Source organism: Pan paniscus, chromosome 13 (assembly GCF_029289425.2).
Source record: "Pan paniscus chromosome 13, NHGRI_mPanPan1-v2.0_pri, whole genome shotgun sequence".
In the NCBI taxonomy this organism is placed as follows: Eukaryota; Metazoa; Chordata; class Mammalia; order Primates; family Hominidae; genus Pan; species Pan paniscus.
The window spans coordinates 52,255,512-52,277,713 of NC_073262.2; positions in this window are offsets into that span (position 1 = coordinate 52,255,512).

Below are 22,202 nucleotides of genomic sequence, written 5' to 3' on the forward strand. Positions count from 1 at the left end.
GTCGTATACATTGAACATTGCCAATTATGCCTCATTGGAGCTGGAATAAAAAAAATACTTTGTTTCCTGAAGTAGTGAGCTTCCTATCACTGACGTATTCAAACTGAGCCACAAATCTTCTGCTCAGAAAATCTATTTAAATGCTCTATATTATTCTAATATTTGGCAAAGTGATATCAAATTACTATTCAAGCCTTAATAATTTATTTACAAAGTGGAAATGTTTCCCCCATTTCTGTACAGAGTTAGCAAATGGAATGTGTAAATTGGTGAACATTATTTTAATGTACATCAATATTGGTTCAAAGTTTGCATAATTATAAAATTTTGGTTTTTATGAAAGTATGCTCTTATGCAGTCTAGTTAACTTAAATACACAAAATTTTGCTATGATTCCAAGAGCTTACCAGATATATTTATCCAAGTATATAGCTTATGTAGCTTAATAAATTATCCAACATTTATTACAAAAGATTATTTTCTCTGAGAATTCCTTCCATGGCAGCCAAATGCCATTAGCAACATTATAACAGTTTGGCCACAAAAAAAGACCCCCATTGACCTCCACGAAAAATCTCCTCCCCTAAAGTTACATGAGCCTTTATCTTTGAAAATGTCCTCAAACTCTTCACTTGTGCTCTTCCAGCCAAGCAAGGACCACCAAATGTATCTGAAAAACATTTAGAAGGTCTCTCCCATTTCCTAAAATTCTACCTTAATAGAACACTTGCCAATCAGAGATTTTCTCAATACATTTCCCCTTTTACTGAATAAATGTCTCTCCTTCCCCACACCATCAAGCTTCTGCTCAAATAAGGCGTATGATTTAATAATGTGTGCTCCAAGTTTATGAATAGGCAGCCTTTGTTAACTTTGTCTCCAACTTTGTTGTGTCATCAACATCCCCTTCGTCAAAGTATTGAGCATTATGATTAAACGGAGCCCCAAAGTGCAACAATTCCATATTGCCAATAAAGGCCTCTTTTCCCGAATATATCTCCCCTGTAACTTCTGGTTAAAGCCTGAAATGTCAGGCACAAAACTCTTCTTTCCACATTGAGGAGGACAGTGCAGGGAATCACCTGGGACAGGAGTTTGAAAGGGTGCAGTGGTGTGCTAGTAAGTATTTAAGAGCCAGTTCTCAATCAAACAACCAATCAGTCAATCAATATTTTTTTTTTAAATAATCCCTAACTGAAGAAAAGCCCTGTCTGTAGGTAAGTACTCCCTCTTGTCTGATTCCAAGCTACCAATGTACCCTCACAGAGACTGGAGTTGGGAAGCATGCTTTCTGGGAGCCCTCAGAGCTGGCTCCAGCAACAGAGGCTGGCTGCACCTCTTCTCAAGCATGTTCCAGTATCATTTCATGTAACTCCTCTGAGCCTTAGTCTTACTACTTTTAAAAATGAGGAAAATGCCAGATCATTAAGTGACTTGTTTAAGGTGACACAGAAAATAGGTAGTGTCTGATATTAGCCTCTGCTCTCAGCACAGTATATCATTTACAAAACCTCCCTTGGTAAACTAGTAATTGAAATGGATGTCAAGCTGCAAAATGAATAAATAGCACATTTTTTTTCCAAATAACTTATTTTCATTTCCTCTGGATGCAACACAGGTTGCTTAAAACAGGTGGCTTACACACTGCATGGATGACAATATGAAACACACACTTCACTATATTCAGTTTTGCCAAGGGCTAGACTTGTCATAATTAGCAACTCACCGGGATATTTTCTTTGCCAAATAAGTAGCCAATCAAACAATATACAGATATTGGACACTTCTGTGTGACCAGCTGCTTCACCGGTTGCCAATTCTTTACCTTCAGCACAAGCGACCAGCTCGCATCTACTCAACTCTATTTGCGGGTGTGAAAATTATCCACAGTTATCCATTTCAAAATGCAAACATGTTTGCTCTGTGGTGTTGTGTTTTGAAGGAAGGGAAAATGGCTTTACTCCTTCTATTTTCTAATTTGAACTATCTGTTATTGTCTTGGTCACCAGTAAAGAAGCCGTAGTCTGAATCTTGGGTCTGACGGGATATCCAGACCTGTAAACTTTGGATTAGACCACAGCCTGCTGAGGGAAGGCAGAGTGCTGCCTCTGCAAGGGAATTGCTTCTGAGATCCCTTGTTAGGGAGAACATATTTCAGGAGTCACTACTGTTCTGGGCAAATGTCATGCCATAAGAACCTATTTTATTTTTGTAGGAGTTTACTTGCAAAATGAAAGATTATGAAAACACTATAGAGGACTCTCACACACTGAGCACCTACTTTGTGCAAGGTTCTTTTTTTTTAACATATATTGTCTCAAAAAATCCTATGAGAAAATATTATTAACTTCATTTTATAGGGGATGTAACTGAAGCTTGATGTGAAATAAGTTTCCAAGGTTCAGAGCTAATATGTGCATGGCAGAGCTGAGACATGCAATAAAAACCCTGCTGGAATAAAAGGCCATGCTATTTCTAGACACTACAATAGAGTTGGGAAATGATGAAGCCATACCCAGTCGCCACCTGTTTTGGTACAACCCAAAAGCCAAAGATGCTTCTTATACTTATGAATAGTTGAAAGAAATCCAAAGAAGAAAAGAGTACATTGTGACACATGAAAATTATTGGAAATTTAAATCTCAGTGTCCCTGAAGAAAGTTTGATGTAAATGGCCATGATCACTCATGTATGTACTTGCCACGGCTGCTCTCACGCTACTACAGCAGAGTTGAATAGTTGGGACAAGACCACATGGCTCCCAAAGACTAAACTATTTCATCTCTAGCTTTTTACAGAAAAAGTTCACAGACCCCTGAATTCAACCAATGGTTCTCAAACTTGAACATGTATCCAAATAACATGGGGAGATGATTTTTAACAAGGGAAAAGCATACAGATTTGGTATAGTAATTTTTACACAGGCATGGGAGCCCTCACAAGAAAAACAAAGACTCACAGAAGCAATTAGGGCTGAAAGCTTACATACTGGGTTGGACAAAGAGTAGTAAATATGAAAATGTGACAAGGTCTGAACCTCACTCTAGAGGTCCTGACTCAATAGGTCTGTGGTGGATTCTGAGAATTTCCATTTATAAAGTGTTCCTGGGTGCCACTCTTGCTGCTGATCTAGGGTTCACCCTTGGAAAACCCATGTGCTGGATGAATTAAAGGAGGTGAACATACTTTCTAATGTGCTAACATGGTTTTGCTGATAAGATTCTTCAGTTATTAAAAAAAGCAATAGATTTTGCAGCTAGAGGATAAACCTTAGCAACTCTACAATCCTGCCCACTCTGTATCTTCTCTTTGTATGATGTGTTTAGCATTTATACTGCCAGATCACTCATACTGTTTGCATTTTCACGGGTGTAGGTTTTCTCGTCTCTTTACTTTATGTTTAATGACAGCAGGAATCACACAGTTTGTGGCTGTATGTCCACCTTGATACCCAGGGCAGAACTGCTCTCACATTGTGGATGGTGGGCAGGGTAGCTGAATAGAATGACCAGAGGCATATATGCTTTAAATCTTGACTCTTTTTTTGCTTTCAACCAAAATTTGGGCATGTTACCCTCTAAGGGCCTCAATTTCCTCCTCTGTGAAATTAGCATGAGGAACTCTGCCTTATAGAGGTCCACTGAATTTTATTTCAGATCAAATACATAAAGCATATTTGGTGTCTGACAAACTAAACAACCTGGAAGCTCTTGAAGGGTTCATTATTAAATAGTTGAATAAAAGCTCTCAGTCGCCTGACACTAGTGAAGAACATGTAATGAAGGAAGTCTCTCCTGTGCCACGTGCATTTAAGGAACCCCCTATATCACCTGACAGGAAGAGTGAACCCAGAACAACTTGGCAGTGTGTGGCTGCCCACTCTACCCTTACATAATGACATCTAGATTGGCAGTGTCAACAAGTCTGCATCCAAAGTATAATAGCTGCCTGGAGAAAACCGACCTGCTACAACAAAAAGAAGAGTTTAGAATGCTAGAAAGGAAAAATCAATGGTAACCACAGCTTTGGTGTCTCTATTATTTGCTGCAATCTCCCAAAATAGCACAGAGGTTAAGAACACCAAATGTGGAAACTCACTGCGTGGCTTAATGTTCTGACTCCCTCATAAGCCTATGGTGTGTTATTAGGGAAGTCAATTTCTCTGCATTTAGGTTTCATCACTTCCAAAATGGGACAATCATAGAGCCCACTTTAAATGATTCTTGTGAGGGTCAAATGAGTGATTTTATGTAAACTCTGACCTCAGCCCAAGATAAATACTAGTCAGAGGAAACACTTGTATTGCACTTACATGTTCTAGGAACTGTGCTAAGTGCTTTACTTATATGATTTCTTTCATAAAACAAGGCACTGAATTAATGCATGCCATGAATTCAATAAAAATTATATATAGAAGTAAACCTATTAGGATATGGACCAATGAATTATATTTGGGATTGTTGTTAGTATGTGTGTGTGTGTGTCTGTGTGTCTCTGTGTGTGTGTGTATATATATGTTTACTTTCTTAACTTTGCTACTATATTTTGTGAGAAAGGTATTTTATAATCTGAAAAGACTCCATATTTTTGTTTATTCTTGGTTTTCATACGATAGTCAAGCCTTCGTCCCTGATTTTGTGTCATTTTCTTTTTTTTTGTTTTGTTTTTGTTTTTGTTTTAGTTTTAAATTATACTTTAAGTTTTAGGGTACATGTGCACATTGTGCAGGTTAGTTACATATGTATACATGTGCCATGCTGGTGCTCTGCAACCACTAACTCGTCATCTAGCATTAGGTATATCTCCCAATGCTATCCCTCCCCCCTCCCCCCACCCCACAACAGTCCCCAGAGTGTGATATTCCCCTTCCTGTGTCCATGTGATCTCATTGTTCAATTCCCACCTATGAGTGAGAATATGCGGTGTTTGGTTTTTTGTTCTTGCGATAGTTTACTGAGAATGATGATTTCCAATTTCATCCATGTCCCTACAAAGGACATGAACTCATCATTTTTTGTGGCTGCATAGTATTCCATGGTGTATATGTGCCACATTTTCTTAATCCAGTCTATCATTGTTGGACATTTGGGTTGGTTCCAAGTCTTTGCTATTGTGAATAATGCCACAATAAACATACGTGTGCATGTGTCTTTATAGCAGCCCATCTACCTTGCCACTCAAGTTTCTGCTTTTTCTAGAACTGACTACTCATTGGCAGTGAAAGGTACCTGGGTGGCAGAATTTTCTGAATACGACTTTTCCTGAATGCACTCTGTTTTATTTGAAAGCTTACTACTGTACTGCCAAACCCATTTGGAAGAAAAAGGAGAGTGAGGAGGAGGAGAGGAAGAGTGGGAGGAGTGGGAAGAGGAGGGGCAACAGGAGAAAGAAAAAGAAGAGTGATATGATTTGACTGTGTCCTCACCCAAATATTATTTTTTTTAAATTATACTATAAATTCTGGGGTACACGTGCATAACTTGCAGGTTTGTCACATAAGTATACATGTGCCACGGTGGTATGATGCACCCATCAACTTGTCATCTACATTAAGTATTTCTCCTAATGCTATCCCTTTCCCCATTCAGCATAATCTTGGCTGTGGGTTTGTCATAAACAGCTCTTATTATTTTGAGATACATTCCATCAATACTTAGTTTATTGAGAGTTTTTAGCATGAAGGGCTGTTGAATTTTGTTGAAGGCCTTTTCTGCATCGATTGAGATAATTATGTGGTTTTTGTCGTTGGTTCTGTTTATGCGATGGATTATGTTTATTGATTTTCGTATGTAGAACCAGCTTTGCATCCCAGGATGAAGCCGACTTGATCATGGTGGATAAGATTTTTGATACGCTGCTGGATTCGGTTTGCCAGTATTTTATTGAGGATTTTGGCATAGATGTTCATCAGAAATATTGGCCTGAAATTTTCTTTTTTTGTTGTGTCTCTGCCAGGTTTTGGTATCAGGATGATGCTGGCCTCATAAAATGAGTTAAGGCAGATTCCCTGTTTTTCTATTGTTTGGAATAGTTTCAGAAGGAATGGTACCAGCTCCTCTTTATACATTTGCTAGAATTCAGCCTGAATCCGTGTGGTCCTAGGTTTTTTTTCGTTGATAGGCTATAGTTACTGCATCAATTTCAGAACTTGTTATTGGTCTATTCAAGGATGTGACTTCTTCCTGGTTTAGTCTTGGGAGGGTGTACATGTCCAGGAATTTATCAATTTCTTCTAGATTTTCTAGTTTATTTGCATAGAGGTGTTTATAGTATTCTCAGATGGTAGTTTGTATTTCTGTGGAGTCAGTGGTGATATCCCCTTTATCAGTTTTTGTTGCATCTATTTGATTCTTCTCTCTTTTCTTCTTTATTAGTCTTTCTAGCGATTTATCTATTTTGTTGATCCTTTCAAAAAACCAGCTCCTGGATTCATTGATTTTTTGAAGGTTTTCTTTTCGTGTCTCTATCTCCTTCGGTTCTACTCTGATCTTAGTTATTTCTTGTCTTCTGCTAGCTTTTGAATTTGTTTGCTCTTGCTTCTCTAGTTCTTTCAATGGTGATGTGATAGTGTTGGTTTTAGATCTTTCCTTCTTTCTCTTGTGAGCATTTAGTGCTATAAATTTCCCTCTACACACTGCTTTAGATGTGTTGCAGAGATTCTGGTATGTTGTGCCTTTGTCCTCATTGGTTTCAAAGAACATCCTTATTTCTGCCTTCATTTCATTATGTACCCAGTAGTCATTCAGGAGCAGGTTGTTCACTTTCCATGTGGTTTTTCAGTTTTGAGTGAGTTTCCTAATCCTGATTTCTAATTTGATTGCACTGTGTTCTGAGAGACTGTTTGTTATGATTTCCATGCTTTTGCACTTGCTGAGGAGTGTTTTACTTCCAATTATGTGGTCAATTTTAGAACAAATGTGATGTGGTACTGAGAAGAATGTATATTCTGTTGATTTAGGGTGGAGAGTTCTGTAGATGTCTATTAGGTCTGCTTGGTCCAGAGCTGAGTTCAAGTCCTGAATATCCTTGTTAATTTTCTGTCTTGTTGATCCATCTAATATTGACAGTGTGGGAGTCTAAGTCTCTTTGTAGGTCTCTAAGAACTTGCTTTATGAATTTGGGTGCTCCTGTATTGGGCACATATGTAGTTAGGATAGTTAGCTCTTCTTGTTGCATTGATCCCTTTACCATTATGTAATGGCCTCCTTTGTCTCTTTTGATCCTTTTTGGTTTAAAGTCTGTTTTATCAGAGACCAGGATTTCAACCCCTGGTTGTTTTTTGTTTCTTTTTTTTTGCTTTCCATTTACTTGGTAGATCTTCCTTCAACCCTTTATTTTGAGCCTATGTGTGTCTTTGTACATGAGATGGGTCTCCTGAATACAGCACACGGATGGGTCTTGACTCCTTATCCAATTTGCCAGTCTGTGTCTTTTAATTGGGGCATTTAGCCTGTTTACATTTAAGGTTAATATTTTTAAGTGCAAATTTGATCCTGTCATTATGATGTTAGCTGGATATTTTGCCTGTTAATTAATGTAGTTTCTTCATAGTACTGGTGCTCTTTACAATTTGGTATGTTTTTGCAGTGACTGGTATCGGCTGTTCCTTTCCATGTTTAGTGCTTCCTTCAGGAGCTCTTGTAAGGCAGGACTGGTGGTGACAAAATCTCTCAGAATTTGCTTGTCTGTAAAGGATTTTATTTCTCCTTTGCTTATGAAGCTTAGTTTGGCTGGATGTGAAATTCTGGGTTGAAAATTCTTTTCTTTAAGAATGCTGAATATTGGCCCCCACTCTCTTCTGGCTTGTAGGGTTTCTGCCAAGAGATCTGCTGTTAGTCTGTTAGTCTGATGGGCTTCCCTTTGTGGATATCCCGACCATTCTCTCTGGCTGCCCTTAACATATTTTCTTTCATTTTAACCTTGGTGAATCTGACAATTATGTGTCTTGAGGTTGCTCTTCTAGAGGAGTATTTTTGTGATGTTCTCTGTATTTTTTTTTTTTTTTTTTTTTTTGAGATGGAGTTTCACTCTTGTTGCCCAGGCTGGAGTGCAATGGTGCGATCTTGGCTCACCACAACCTCTGCTTCCTGGGTTCAAATGATTCTCCTGCCTCAGCCTCCTGAGTAGCTGGGATCACAGGCATGTGCCACCATGCCTGGCTAATTTTGTATTTTTTAGTAGAGACGGGTTTTCTCCATGGTGGTCATGCTTACTCACCTAAGGTGAACTGCCCACCTTGGCCTCCCAGAGTGCTGGGATTACAGGTGTAAGCCACCATGCCCAGCCTCTTTATTTCTTAAATACCAATATGACTGAATATGAATGTTGGCCTATCTTTCTAGTTTGAGGAAGTTCTCCTGGATAATATCCTGAAGAGTGTTTTCCAACTCCCTGTCACTTTCAGGTACACTAATCAAGTGTAGATTTGGTCTTTTCACATAGTCCCATATTTCTTGGAAGTTTTGTTTGTTTTTGTTTTTTTCATTCTTTTTTCTCTAATCTTCTCTTCTTGTGTTATTTCATTAAGTTGATCTTCAATCTCTGATATCCTTCCTTCTACTTGATTGATTCGGCTATTGATACTTGTGTATGCTTTATGAAGTTCTCATGCTGTGTTTTTCAGCTTCATCAGATCGTTTATGTTCTGCTCTAAACTGCTTATTCTAGCTAGCAATTTGTCTAACCTGTTTTCAAGGTTCTTAGCTTCCTTGCGTTGGGTTAGAACATGCTCCTTTAGCTAAAAAGTGTTTGTAATTACTCACCTTCTGAAGCCTACTTCTATCAATTCATGAAACTCATTCTCTGTCCAGTCTTTTTTCCCTTGCTGGCGAGAAATTGCAATCCTTTGGAGGAGAAGAAGCATTCTGGTTTTTGGAATTTTCAGCTTTTTTGCACTGGTTTCTCCCCTTCTTCATGGATTTATCTACCTTTGGTAATTGATGTTGGTTACCTTCAGATGGGGTCTCTGAGTGGACCTCCTTTTAGTTGATATTGATGTTCCTCCTTTCTGTTTGTTAGTTTTCCTCCTAATAATCAGGCCCCCTGCTGCAGGTCTGCTGGAGTTTGCTGGAGGTCCACTCTAGACCCTTTTTGCCTGGGTATCACAAGTAGAGACTGCAGAACAGCAAAGATTGCTGCCTGTTCCTTCCTCTGGAAACTTCATCCCAGAGAGGTAACCGCCAGATGTCAGCCAGCGCTCTTCTGTATGAGGAGTCTGTTGTCCCTACTGGGAGGTGTCTCCCAGTCAGGAGACATGCATGTCAGGGACCCACTTGAGGAGGCAGTCTGACCCTTAGCAGAACTCGAACACTGTGCTGGGAGATCCGCTGTTCTCTTTAGAGCCATCAGGCAGGGAGGTTTAAGTCTGCTGAAGCCATACCCACAGCCTCCCCTTCCCCCAGGTGCTCTGTCCCAAGGAGATGGGGGTTTTATCTATAAGTCCCTGACTGGGGCTGCTGCCTTTTTTTCAGAAATACCCTGCCCAGAGAGGAGGAGTCTAGAGAGGCAGTCTGACTACAGCAGCCTTGCTGAGCTATGGTGGGGTCTGCCCAGTTCAAACTTCCTGGCAGCTTTGTTTACACTGTGAAGGTAAAACCACCTACTCAAGCCTCAGCAATGGTGAATGCCTCTCCCCTGACCAAGCTCGAGTGTCCCAGGTTGACCTCAGACTGCTGTGCTGGCAGCAAGAATTTCAAGCCAGTGGATTGTAGCCTGCGGGGCTCTGTGGGGGTGGGACCCGCTGAGCCAGACCACTTGGCTCCCTGGCTTCAGCCCCCTTTCCAGGGGAGTGAACAATTCTGTCTCACTGGCATTCCATGTGCCACTGGGGTTTGAAAAATAAACTCCTTCAGCTAGCTCGGTGTCTGCCCAAACGCCCACCCAGTTTTGTGCTTGAAATGCAGGGCCCTGGTGGCGTAGGCACCAGAGGGAATCTCCTGATCTGCAGGTTGCAAAGACCATGGGAAAAGTGCAGTATCTGGACTGGAGTGCACCATTCCTCAGGCTTAGTCCCTCACAGCTTCCCTTGGCTAGGGGAGGGAAATCCCCCAATCCCTTGTGCTTTCTGGGTGAGGCAACACCTCACTCTGTTCAGCTCACCGTCTGTGGGCTGCATCCACCGTCCAACCAATCCCCATGAGATGAACCATGGACCTCAGTTGAAAATGCAGAAACCACCCAACTTCTACATCGATCTGCAGACCGGAGCTGTTCCTATTTGGCCATCTGGCCAGCCAGACCCAAATCACATCTTGAATTGTTGCTCCCATAATTCCCATATGTTGTGGGAGTGACCTGGTGGGAGATAATTGAATCATGTGGACAGTTTTCCCCATACTCTTCTCATGGTAGTGGATAAGTCTCATGAGATCTGATGGTTTTATAAGAGGAAACCCTTTTCACTTTGCTCCCATTTTCTCTTGCCTGCTGCAATGTAAGGCACATCGCCTTTCACCTTCTGCCATGATTGTGAGGCCTCCCCAGCCACGTGGAACTACGAGTCCGTTAAACCTCTTTTTCTTTAAAAATTACCCAGTCTTGGGTATATCTTTATCAGCAGCATGAAAACAGACTAATATAAGGAGAAAGAGGAAGAGGAGGAGAAGAAGAGGGGGAGGAGGAGAATGAAGAAGGAGAATAGGGGAGGAGGAAGGAGGAGGAAGAAAAGGAGGAGGAGATGAGGAGTATGGAGAGGAAGAGGAAGAAGGAGTGGAGAAACAGGAGGAAGAGAGAAGGAGGAAAAAGGAGGAGGAGATGAGGAGTATGGAGAGGAAGAGGAAGAAGGAGTGGAGAAACAGGAGGAAGAGAGAAGGAGGAAAAAGGAGGAGGAGAGGAAAAGTAGAAGTAAAAGAAGAAAAGGGCAGAGGGAGAAAGAGAGATGAGAGAGAGAGACAAAGAGAATCACTTTAAGGTCTTTAACAGGGAAAACATTTTCTTGTTGTCCTCAATTGGCATCTCAAGTGTAACACAGCTTGCTAATATCTTGACTAAAAAGAACATTAAGTGATATTGGAGGGAGAGGGAGAAGGGTTTCAAAAATTATGTTACGGTAAAACATAGAAAGCAACCTATCTTGGCATGTTTGTTCTGGAGCAGGGTACTATACTAGGCACATTAACATCCAGAAATATGTGTCCAATAGCCACCTCTCTATTACTGTCACCACCAATATAGTCCTTTAAAAACTGTTCAGATTTTAAAGAAGCAGCACTACATCAAAAGAAGATACCACCTGGCCTGCCAGCATGGGCGCAAGCTACAACTTCTCACCGGTCTGCATCTCATTGCTCGGTGCAGGCTTTCAGTACCTTACTTGCTTGTTTCTTAACTGATGATCCCATGCCCATGCTCAGCTTTTGGTTTAATCTGCGCACAGGCTCTAGAGAGCAGAGCATCTCTCTGAGGACTTTACACATCCTGCCCTTGGTCCGATGGACTTTCCATCACGCTTCCATGTTTTGTTTTTCATTCTAGTCTCCCTCTTAGATGGTATTTTTGGATCCTTCAGCATGGACTAGTGTTTATAATGTAATTTGTAATTTAGAATGACAGTTTCAATTTTAGACTGTAAAATGTTGTCTAAAAGGGGCTCTGTTTGTGGCCAGGTGTGGGTTGGTGCAGTGAATGGACCAGTGGGATCGCTCACGTTCCTCCATGTACAGGAGACTATTTTATGTCTGCTCCTCTGTTCACCAGGAGTCTTCCCTACTTCCTGTCTGCCTCACACTTAACTAAATTTTATTCACATTCAGATATCATTTTCTCCAGGAAATTTTCTTTAATTTTCACCTGAGACACTGTCTTGCCCTCTGCTACATGCTAACTCCAGTGTCCCTTCCCTCATCACACTCTCATTGAGGCACAAGAAATCAATTTCAGTGATTATGAGCTAGTTGAAGGCATGGACGTTTTTTGTTTGATTTTATTCTCCCCCCACCTGCCCTGACAATCTCTATATCCCAGAACAAAATATCCTTATGCACATAGATGGGTGTGAATATCAAAAGTACGAGTGAAAAGATGATGCATGTTGAAATGGTGGAATGAAGAAATGAAGACAATTATGCCTGTCTTTCTGCATGTTTAGTTAAGCCAGGGACCTAAACAAGATGAGTCTAAGACAGATTTTTCATCTTGAAGCTTAAATGCTTGTAACCACAGAAGAAAAGGTTTGTAGAGTAAACGAGTTATTTTAAAAAGCCAGCAATGAATTATAGTAGTGATCCTCACTAAAAATAGATTAAACATTTACCTAAAACTCTAACCTGAAATTTTCAGTCTACATCTTTAGTGTCTCTGTGAAAATGACTCATTAAGACCTTACTGCTTACAGCTTATTACCAGAAAGTAATGTATTTTCCCTCATACCAGAAATACTCCACCAGCAAGGAGTTTCCAGGGAGAACAGAGATGGTATCAGATACTCATGTAAAAACTATTATTGTACTACTCATTCCATACTAAAATGATTGCTTAATGGTTCCTTATGTATGTACTTTTCCATGAATGCTTTTATGATTTGAGTAATGCTAGATCAATGTGATTCCAGACATCCAGATATTTGGAACATGAATATTGACCTAAATGTATACTTTTTAAAGTATTTAAATCAGATTGCATGTAAACGAAATAAAACTCTTTGTAGTTGGTCTGTGAATTTTTTATATTAGTCACTCTTGATCCTAAGATACCAAAATTCTACTCTGAATCTCCAAAGGACTTATTTTATTATTATTATTATTATTATTTAGTATTATTTACTGAACCATTATATACTAAAAAGTTATTTTAAAATGCAATTGGGAGAGGAAGAATAATACTTGCATAAATTTTTATTATGAAAGTTTTACTTGTTATTTACTTTACTTATTATCAACTTTTATTTTATTTTATTTTATTTTATTTATTTATTTTGAGACGGAGTCTCGTTTTGTTGCCCAGGCTGGAGTGCAGTGGCACGATCTTGGCTCACTGCAACCCCCACCTCCCGGGTTCAAGTGATTCTCCTGCCTCAGCCTCCTGAGTAGTTGGTATTACAGGCACGCGCCACCGTGCCCAGCTAATTTTTGTATTTTTAGTAGGGATGGGGTTCTTGGTCATGAAATCCTTGCTGAAGCCAATGTCTAGACAGGTTTTTCCAATGTTACCTTCTAGAATTTTCATAGTTTCAGGTCTTAGATTTAAGTCCTTGTTCCATCTTGAGTTGATTTTTGAATAAGGTGAGAGATAAGGATCCAGTTTCATTCTCCTACATGTGGCTTGCCAATTTTGCCAGCATCATTAGTTGAATAGGGTGTCCTTTCCCACTTTATGTTCTTGTTTGCTTTGTCAAAGATTAGTTGGCTGTAAATATTTGGCTTTATTTCTGGGTTCTCTATTTTGTTCCATTGATGTATGTGTCTATTTTTACACTAGTACCATGCTGTTTTGGTGACTACGGCCTTATAGCATAGTTTGAAATCAGGTAATGTGATCCCTCCAAATTTACTCTGTTTGCTTAGTATTGCTTTTGTCATGAGGGCTCTTTTTTGGTTTTATATGAATTTTAGGATTGTTTTTTCGAGTTCTGTGAAGAATGATGGTGGTATTTTGGTGGGAACTGCTTTGAATTCCTAGATTGCATTTGGCAGTATGGTCATTTTCACAATATTGATTCTACCCATCCAGGAGCACGGAGTGTGTTTCCATTTGTTTGTATCATCTATTATTTCTTTCAGCAGTGTTTTGTACTTTTTAAAATTTTTTCGTAGATGTCTTTCACCTCCTTGGTTAAATATATTCCTAAGTATTTTATTTTTTGCAGTTATTGTAAAAGAGATTGAGTTTTTTATTTTATTCTCAGCTTGATTGCTGTTGTTGTACAGCAGAGCTACTGATGTGTGTACATTAATTATGTATCACGAAACTTGGCTGAATTCATTTATCAGTTCCAGGAGCTTTTTTGGGGAGTCTTTAGGGTTTTCTATGTATACAGTCATATCATCAGCAAATAGAGACAGTTTGACTTCCTTCTTACTTATTTGGATGCACTTTATTTCTTTCTCTTGTCTGATTGCTCTGGCAAGGACTTCCAGTCTTATGTTGAATAGAAGTGATGAGAGTGAGCATCCTTATCTTGTTCAATTTCTCAGAGGGAATGCTTTTAACTTTTCCCAATTCAGTATTATGTCGGCTGTGGGTTTGTCATACATGGCTTTTATTACATTGAGATATGTCCTTTGTATGACAATTTTGGTGAGGGTTTTAATTATAAAAGGATGTTGGATTTTTTCAAATGCATTTTCTGTGTCTATTGAGATGATTATGTAATTTTTGTTTTGAATTCTGTTTATGTGGTGTATTACATTTATTGACTTGTGCATGTTAAACCATCCATGCATACCTGGTATGAAACCCACTTGATCATGGTGGATTATCTTTTTAATATGCTGTTGGATATAGTTAGCTAATATTTTGCTAAGGATTTTTGCATCTGTATTCATCAGGGATATTGGTCTGTAGTTTATTTATTTATTTATTTATTTATGACAGAGTCTCACTCTGTTGTCCAGACTGGCGTGCAATGACGTGATCTCGGCTCACTGCAACCTTCACCTCACGGGTTCAAGCGATTCTCCTGCCTCAGCCTCCTGAGTAGCTGGGATTACATGCACGTGCCACCATGCCCAGCTAATTTTTGTATTTTTAGTAGACACAGGGTTTCACTATGTTGGTCAGGCTGGTCTTGAACTCTGGACCTCGTAATCCACCCACCTCGGCCTCCGAAAGTGCTGGGATTACAGGTGTGAGCCACCATTCCTGGCCTGGAGTATTCTTTCTTTGTTATGTCCTTTCCTGGTTTTGGCATTAGGTTTTGGTATTACTGGCTTTGTAGAATGATTTAAGGAGGATTCCCTGTTGCTTTATCTTGTAGAATACTGTCAATAGGATTGGTACCAATTCTTCTTTGAATGTCTGGTAGAATTCAGCTAGGAATCCATCTAGTCCTGGACTTTTTTTGTTGGTAATTGTTTTATTACTATTTCAATCTCGCTGCTTGTTATTGGTCTGTTCAGGGTTTCTAATTCTTCCTGATGTAACCTAGGAGGGTTGTATCTTTCCAGGAATTTATCCATCTCCTCTAGTTTTTCTAGTTTATCACATAAAGGTGTTCACAGTAGACAAGAATGATCTTTTATCTTTCTGTGGAGTCAGCTGTATTATCTCCTGTTTTGTTGCTAAATGAGCTTATTTGGATCTTCTTTCTTCTTTTCTTGGGTAATCTTGCTAATGGTCTATCAATTTTGTTTATGTTTTCTTTTTTTTTTTTTTTCTTTTTGAGACAAGAGTCTTGCTCTGTTGCACAGGCTGGAGTGCAGTGGAGTGATCTCGGCTCACTGCAAGCTCTGCCTCCCAGGTTCACACCATTCTCCTGCCTCAGCCTCCCAGGTAGCTGGGACTACATAGCCACCACGCTCGGCTAATTTTTTGTATTTTTAGTAGAGAGGGGGTTTCACCGTGTTAGCCAGGATGGTCTCAATCTCCTGACCTCATGATCCGCCCGCCTTGGCCTCCCAAAGTGCTGGGATTACAGGTGTGAGCCACTACGCCTGGCCCCTATTTATGTTTTCAAATAACCACCTTTTTGTGTCATTTATCCTTTGTATTTTTTGTTTCTTTGTTTCAATTTCATTTAGTTGTGTTTTGATCTCAGTTATTTCCTTTCTTCTTCTGGGTTTGGGCATGCTTTGTTTTTGTTTTTCTAATTCCTTAAGGTGTGACTTTAGATTGTCTCTTTGTTGCTTTTTAGACTTTTTGATGTAGGCATTTAGGGCTATGAACTTCCCTCTTAGCCCCGCCTTTGCTATATCCCAGAGGTTTTGATAGGTTGTGTTATTATTATCATTCAGTTTGAAGACTTTTTAAATTTCCATCTTAATTTAATTGTTAACCCAATGATCATTCAGGAGCAGATTATTTAATTTCCATGTATTTGCATGGTTTTAAAGGTTCCTTTTGGTGTTGATTTCCAATTTTATTCCACTGAAGTCTGAAAGAATACTTGATATCACTTCAATTTTCTTTTTTTATGATTTTTTATTATTATTATACTTTAAGTTCTAGGGTACATGTGCACAACGTGCAAGTTTGTTACGTATGTATACATGTGCCATGTTGGTGTGCTGCACCCATTAACTCGTCATTTACATTAGGTATATCTCCTAATACTATCCCTTCCCCCTCCCCCCACTCCACCACAGGCCCCGGTGTATGATGTTCCCCTTCCTGTGTCCAAGTGTTCTCATTGTTCGATTCCCACCTATGAGTGAGAACATGCGGTATTTGGTTTTTGTCCTTGCGATAGTTTGCTGAGAATGATGGTTTCCAGCTTCATCCATGTCCCTACAAAGGACATGAACTCATCCTTTTTTATGGCTGCACAGTATTCCATGGTGTATATGTGCCACATTTTCTTAATCCAGTCTATCATTGATGGACATTTGGGTTGGTTCAAAGTCTTTGCTATTGTGAATAGTGCCACAATAAACATACGTGTGCATGTGTCTTTATAGCAGCATGATTTATAATCCTTTGGGTATATACCCAGTAATGGGATTGCTGGCTCAAATGGTATTTCTAGTTCTAGATCCTTGAGGAATCGTCACACTGTCTTCCAAAATTGTTGAACCAGTCTGCAGTCCCACCAACAGTGTAAAAGTGTTCCTATTTCTCCACATCCTTTCCAGCACCTGTTGTTTCCTGACTTTTTTATGATCGCCATTCTATCTGGTGTGAGACGATAGCTCATTGTGGTTTTGATTTGCATTTCTCTGATGGCCAGTGATGATGAGCATTTTGTCATGTGTCTGTTGGATACACAAATGTCTTCTTTTGAGAAGTGTCTGTTCATATCCTTCACCCACTTGATGGGGTTGTTTGTTTTTTTCTTGTAAATTTGTTTGAGTTATTTGTAGATTCTGGATATTAGCCCTTTGTCAGATGAGTAGATTGCAAAAATTTTCTCCCATTCTGATGGTAGTTTATTTTGCTGTGCAGAAGCTCTTTAGTTTAATTAGATCCCATTTGTTAATTTTGGCTTTTGTTGCCATTGCTTTTGGTGTTTTAGACATGAAGTCCTCGCCCATGCCTATGTCCTGAAGGGTATTGCCTAGGTTTTCTTCTAGGGTTTTTATTGTTTTAGGTCTGACATTGAAGTCTTTAATCCATCTTGAATTGATTTTTGTATAAGGTGTAAGGAAGGGATCCAGTTTCAGCTTTCTACGTATGGCTAGCCAGTTTTCCCAGCACCATTTACTAAATAGGGAACCCTTTCCCCATTTCTGGTTTTTGTCAGGTTTGTCAAAGATCAGATAGTTGTAGATGTATGGTATTATTTCTGAGGGCTCTGTTCTGTTCCATTAGTCTATATCTCTGTTTTGGTACCAGTACCATGCTGTTTTGGTTACTGTAGCATTGTAGTAGAGTTTGAAGTCAGGTAGCATGATGCTTCCAGCTTTGTTCTTTTTGCTTAGGATTGTCTTGGCAATGCAGGATCTTTTTTGGTTCCATATGAACTTTAAAGTAGTTTTTTCCAATTCTGTGAAGAAACTCATTGGTAGCTTGATGGGGATGGCATTAAATCTATACATTACCTTGGGCAGTATGGCCATTTTCACGATACTGATTTTTACTGTCCATGAGCCTGGAATGTTCTTCCATTTGATTGTGTCCTCTTTTATTTCATTGAGCAGTGGTTAGTAGTTCTCCTTGAAGAGGTCCTTCACATCCCTTGTAAGTTGGATTCCTAGGTATTTTATTCTCTTCGAAGTAATTGTGAATGGAAGTTCACTCATGATTTTGCTCTCTGTTTGTCTGTTATTGGTGTATAAGAATGCTTGTGATATTTGCTCATTGATTTTGTATCCTGAGACTTTGCTGAAGTTGCTTATCAGCTTGAGGAGATTTTGGGCTGAGATGATGGGGATTTCTAAATATACAATCATGTCATCTGCAAACAGCGACAATTTGACTTCCTCTTTTCCTGATTGCATACCCTTTATTTCTTTCTCCTGCCTGATTGCCCTGGCCAGAACTTCCAACACTATATTGAATAGGAGTGGTGAGAGAGGGCATCCCTGTCTTGTGCCAGTTTTCAAAGGGAATGCTTCCAGTTTTTGCCCATTCACTATGATATTGGCTGTGGGTTTTTCATAAATAGCTCTTATTATTTTGAGATACGTTCCATCAATACCTAATTTATTGAGAGTTTTTAGCATGAAGGGCTGTTGAATTTTGTCAAAGGCCTTTTATGCATCTATTGAGATAATCATGTGGTTTTTGTCTTTGGTTCTGTTTATAATATTTCAGTTTTCTTAAATTTATTGAGACTTGTTTTGTGGTCTATCATATGGTCTATCTTGGAAAAAGTTCCACACACTGGCAAATAGAATGTATTTTCTGTGGTGGTTGAGTAGAATATTCTGTAAATATCTATTAAGTCCGTTTCTTCCAGGTTATAGTTTAAATCCATTATTTTTGTTGTTGTTGGCTTTCTGTCTTGATGACCTGTCTAGTTTGTCAGTGGAGTATTGAAGCCCCCCACTATTATTGTGTTGCTGTCTATCTCATTTCTTAGGTCTAGTAGTGATTGTTTTATAAATTTGGGAGCTCCAGTGTTAGGTGCATATATATTTAGGATTGTGATATTTTCCTGTTGGACAAGGCCTTTTATTATTATGTAATGTCCCTCTTTGTCTTTTTTAACTAGTGTTGCTCTAAAGTTTGTTTTATCTGATATAAGAATAGCTACTCCTGTTCACTTTTGTTGTCCATTTGCATGGAATGTCTTTTTCCACTCCTTTACCTTAAGTTTATGTGAGTCTTTATGTGTTTGGTGAGTCTCTTGAGGGCAGAAGATACTTGGTTGGTTCATTCTCATCCTTTCTTCATTCTGCATATTTTAAGTGGAGCATTTAGGCCATTTACATTCAATGTTAGTAATGAGATGTAAGGTACTATTGTATTTCATTCATCATGCTATTTGATGCCTTTATATCTTTTTTTATTGTATTTTTGCTTTATAGGTCCTGGATATTTATACTTTAAAGATATTCTATTTAATGTGTTTATAGGATATATTTCAAGATTTAGAGCTCCTTTTAGCAGTTCTTGCAGTGCAGGTTTGGTAGTGGTGAATTCTCTCAGCATTCTTTTGTCTAAAAAAGACTGTATCTTTCCTTCATTTATGATGCTTAGTTTCACTGGATACAAAATTCTTGGCTGATAATCTTTTTGTTTAAGGAAGCTGAAGATAGGGTACCCATCCTTTCTAGCTTGTAGGGTTTCTGCTGAGAAATCTGCTGTTAATTTGATAGGTTTCCTTTTATGGTTTATCTGGTGCTTTTGCTGCATAGCTCTTTAGATCCTTTTATTCATCTCGACTTTGGATAACCTGATGACAAAGTGGTTAGGTGATGATCTTTTTTGCGATAAATCCCCTAGGTTTTTTTGAGCTTCTTGTGTTTGGATGTCTAGGTTTCTAGCAAGGCTAGGGATGTTTTCCTCAATTATTCCCCCAAATATGTTTTCCAAACTTTTAGATTACTCTTCTTTCTCAGGAACATCTATTATTCTTAAGTTTGGTCTTTTAACAAAATCCTGTACTTCTTGGAGGCTTTGTTCATATTTTAAAATCCTTTTTTCTTTGTCTTCATTGGATTGTGTTAATTCAAAAACCTTGTGTTCGAGCTCTGAAGTCCTTTCTTCTGCTTGTTTGATTTTATTGCTGAGACTTTCCAGAACATTTTGCATTTCTCCAACTGTATCCTTTATTTCCTAAAGTTGTGATGGTTTTTTATTATGGTATCTATTTCACTGAAGACTTTTCCCCTCATATCTTGTATCTTTTTTTTTTAATTTCCTTAAATTGGACTTTACCTTTTTTTGATGCCTCTTTGATTGGCTAAATAATCAACCTTCTGAATTCTTTTTCAGGTAAATCAGAGTTTTCTTCTTGGTTTAGATCTATTGCTGGTAAGCTAGTGTGATTTTTTTTAGGTGTGTTAAAGAACCTGGTTTTTCATATTACCAGAATTGTTATTCTGGTTCTTTCTCATTTTTGTAGGCTATGTCAGAGGGAAGATCTGGGGCTCAAGGCTGATGTTCAGATTCCTTTGTCCCGTGGGATGTTTTCTTGATGTAGTACTCTCTGCCTTTTCCTGGGAATGTGGCTTCCTGAGAGCTGAACTGTAGTGATTGTTATTTCTCTTCTGAATCTAGTCACCCAGCAGGGCTACCAGGCTCTGGGCTTGTACCGGAAGTTGTCTGCACAGAGTCCTGTGATGTGAACCATCTTTAGGACTCTGTGCCATGGATACCAGCACCTGGTCCAGTGGAGGTGGCAGAGGAGCAAAATGGACTCTGTGAGGGTCCTTAGTTTTGGTTGTTTAATGCACTATTTTCATGCTGGCTGGCCTCCTGCCAGGAGGTGGTGCTTTCAAGACAGCATCAGCTGAGGTAGTACAGGAAGGATCAGGTAATGGGCAAGGCCCTAACACTTCCAAGAGAATATTCCCTTTGTCTTCAGCTACCAGGGTGGGTAGGAAAGGATCATCAGGTGAGGGCAGGGTTAGGCATGTCTGAGCTCAGACTCTCCTTGGGCAGGGCTTGCTGCGGCTGCTGTGAGAGGTAGGGGTATGGTTTCCAGGTCACTGGAGTTATGTTCCCAGGAGAATTATGGCTGCCTCTGTTGTGCCATGAAGGTTGTCAGGGAAGTAGAAAAAAGCCAGCAGTTACAGGCTTCACTTAACTCCCACACATATCAAAAGGCTGATCTGACTCCCACCATGCCCCCATACCACGAACAGCACCAAATTTGTTTCCTAGCAGTTGGCGAGCAGGCCTGGAACTTGTCCCAGGCTACCAGCCTCCCAGCTGAGAAAGCAAGCAGGACTTTCACGCCTCTCTGCCTGTTGAGTCTGCACACCAGATTCATGTCCTCCCCTAAGTTCTGGCCAGGAGACTTTGCATTCGGTTGGAATCGTTACAAAGTTCAGCTGGAGGTTTCCTTTTCCCTGTGGTCTTTTCCCAGTTCCTCTAGCAGTCCTCCCCAAGGCCTCCTGTGAGACAATTCAGAAGTGGCTCCCTGGGGACCCAGAGAGCCCACAGGGCTTTTCTTGCTGCTTCCTCTATCTCTGTATTTTGCTCAGCTTTTAAAATTGACTCAGCTCCAGTTAAGGTCAAATTCTTTTCCCTTGATCTAGACCTTCAGGTTCCCCAGCAAGAGTGTGTGTTTGGGGATGGACGATCCCCCTTTCCCACTGTCACAGCTTGGGCACTCACCGTATTTGGACTGTTTCCCAGGTCCTATAGGAGCAATCTGCTTCCTTCAGAGGGTCTGTGGATTCTCTTGGCTTTCCTGGTATATTCTTGCAGTAGTTCTGGAGCAAAAGTTCATCATGTGAGTCTCCACACACTGCTCCGTTCATCTGAGCTGGAGCTGCAAGCTATTCCTACCTCCTATCTGCCATCTTCTTTATGTGCTATGGATGTTGAATCAGATTTATGAAGAAGCTTTTAATTGATAACAGTAGTTCTCATCCATTGTATCACTTCTGCCAAAGTCCATTAGTTGTTAGCACGTCACAAGCCCACCTAGATGCAAGGGGAGGAAAATAGATCTTACCTCAGAGTGGGGAGAGTGTCTAGTTCATGTTGTAGGAGAGCATGAAGGAAAGGAGATATTGTGATCATCTTTGAAAAATCCAATGCGTGGCTGGGCTTGGTGGCTTATGCCTATAATTCCAGCACTTTGGGGGGCCAAGGTGGGTGGATCACTTGAGGTTAGGAGTTTGAGACCAGCTTGGCCAACATGGTGAAACTCTGTCTCTACCAAAAAAAAAAAAGTGAAAAAAATTATCCAAACGTTGTGGCACATGCCTGTAGTCCCAGCTACTCAGGAAGCTGAGATGGGAGAACCACATGAACCCTGGAGGCAGAGATTACAGTGAGCTGAGATCACACCCTGCACTCCAGCCTGGGCAACACAGTGAAACTCTGTCTCAAAAAAAAAAAAAAAGAAAAAAATCCAATTCATTGGCTATTATCTATCCCTTATTTTCTATAATCCCTAATGTCAGATTTTTATTTGAATAGTGTAATGTTAGGATTAATTCTTTAAGATTTTTTTTTGAATATTTTTTCTTTTCTGGACATTTTTATTATAT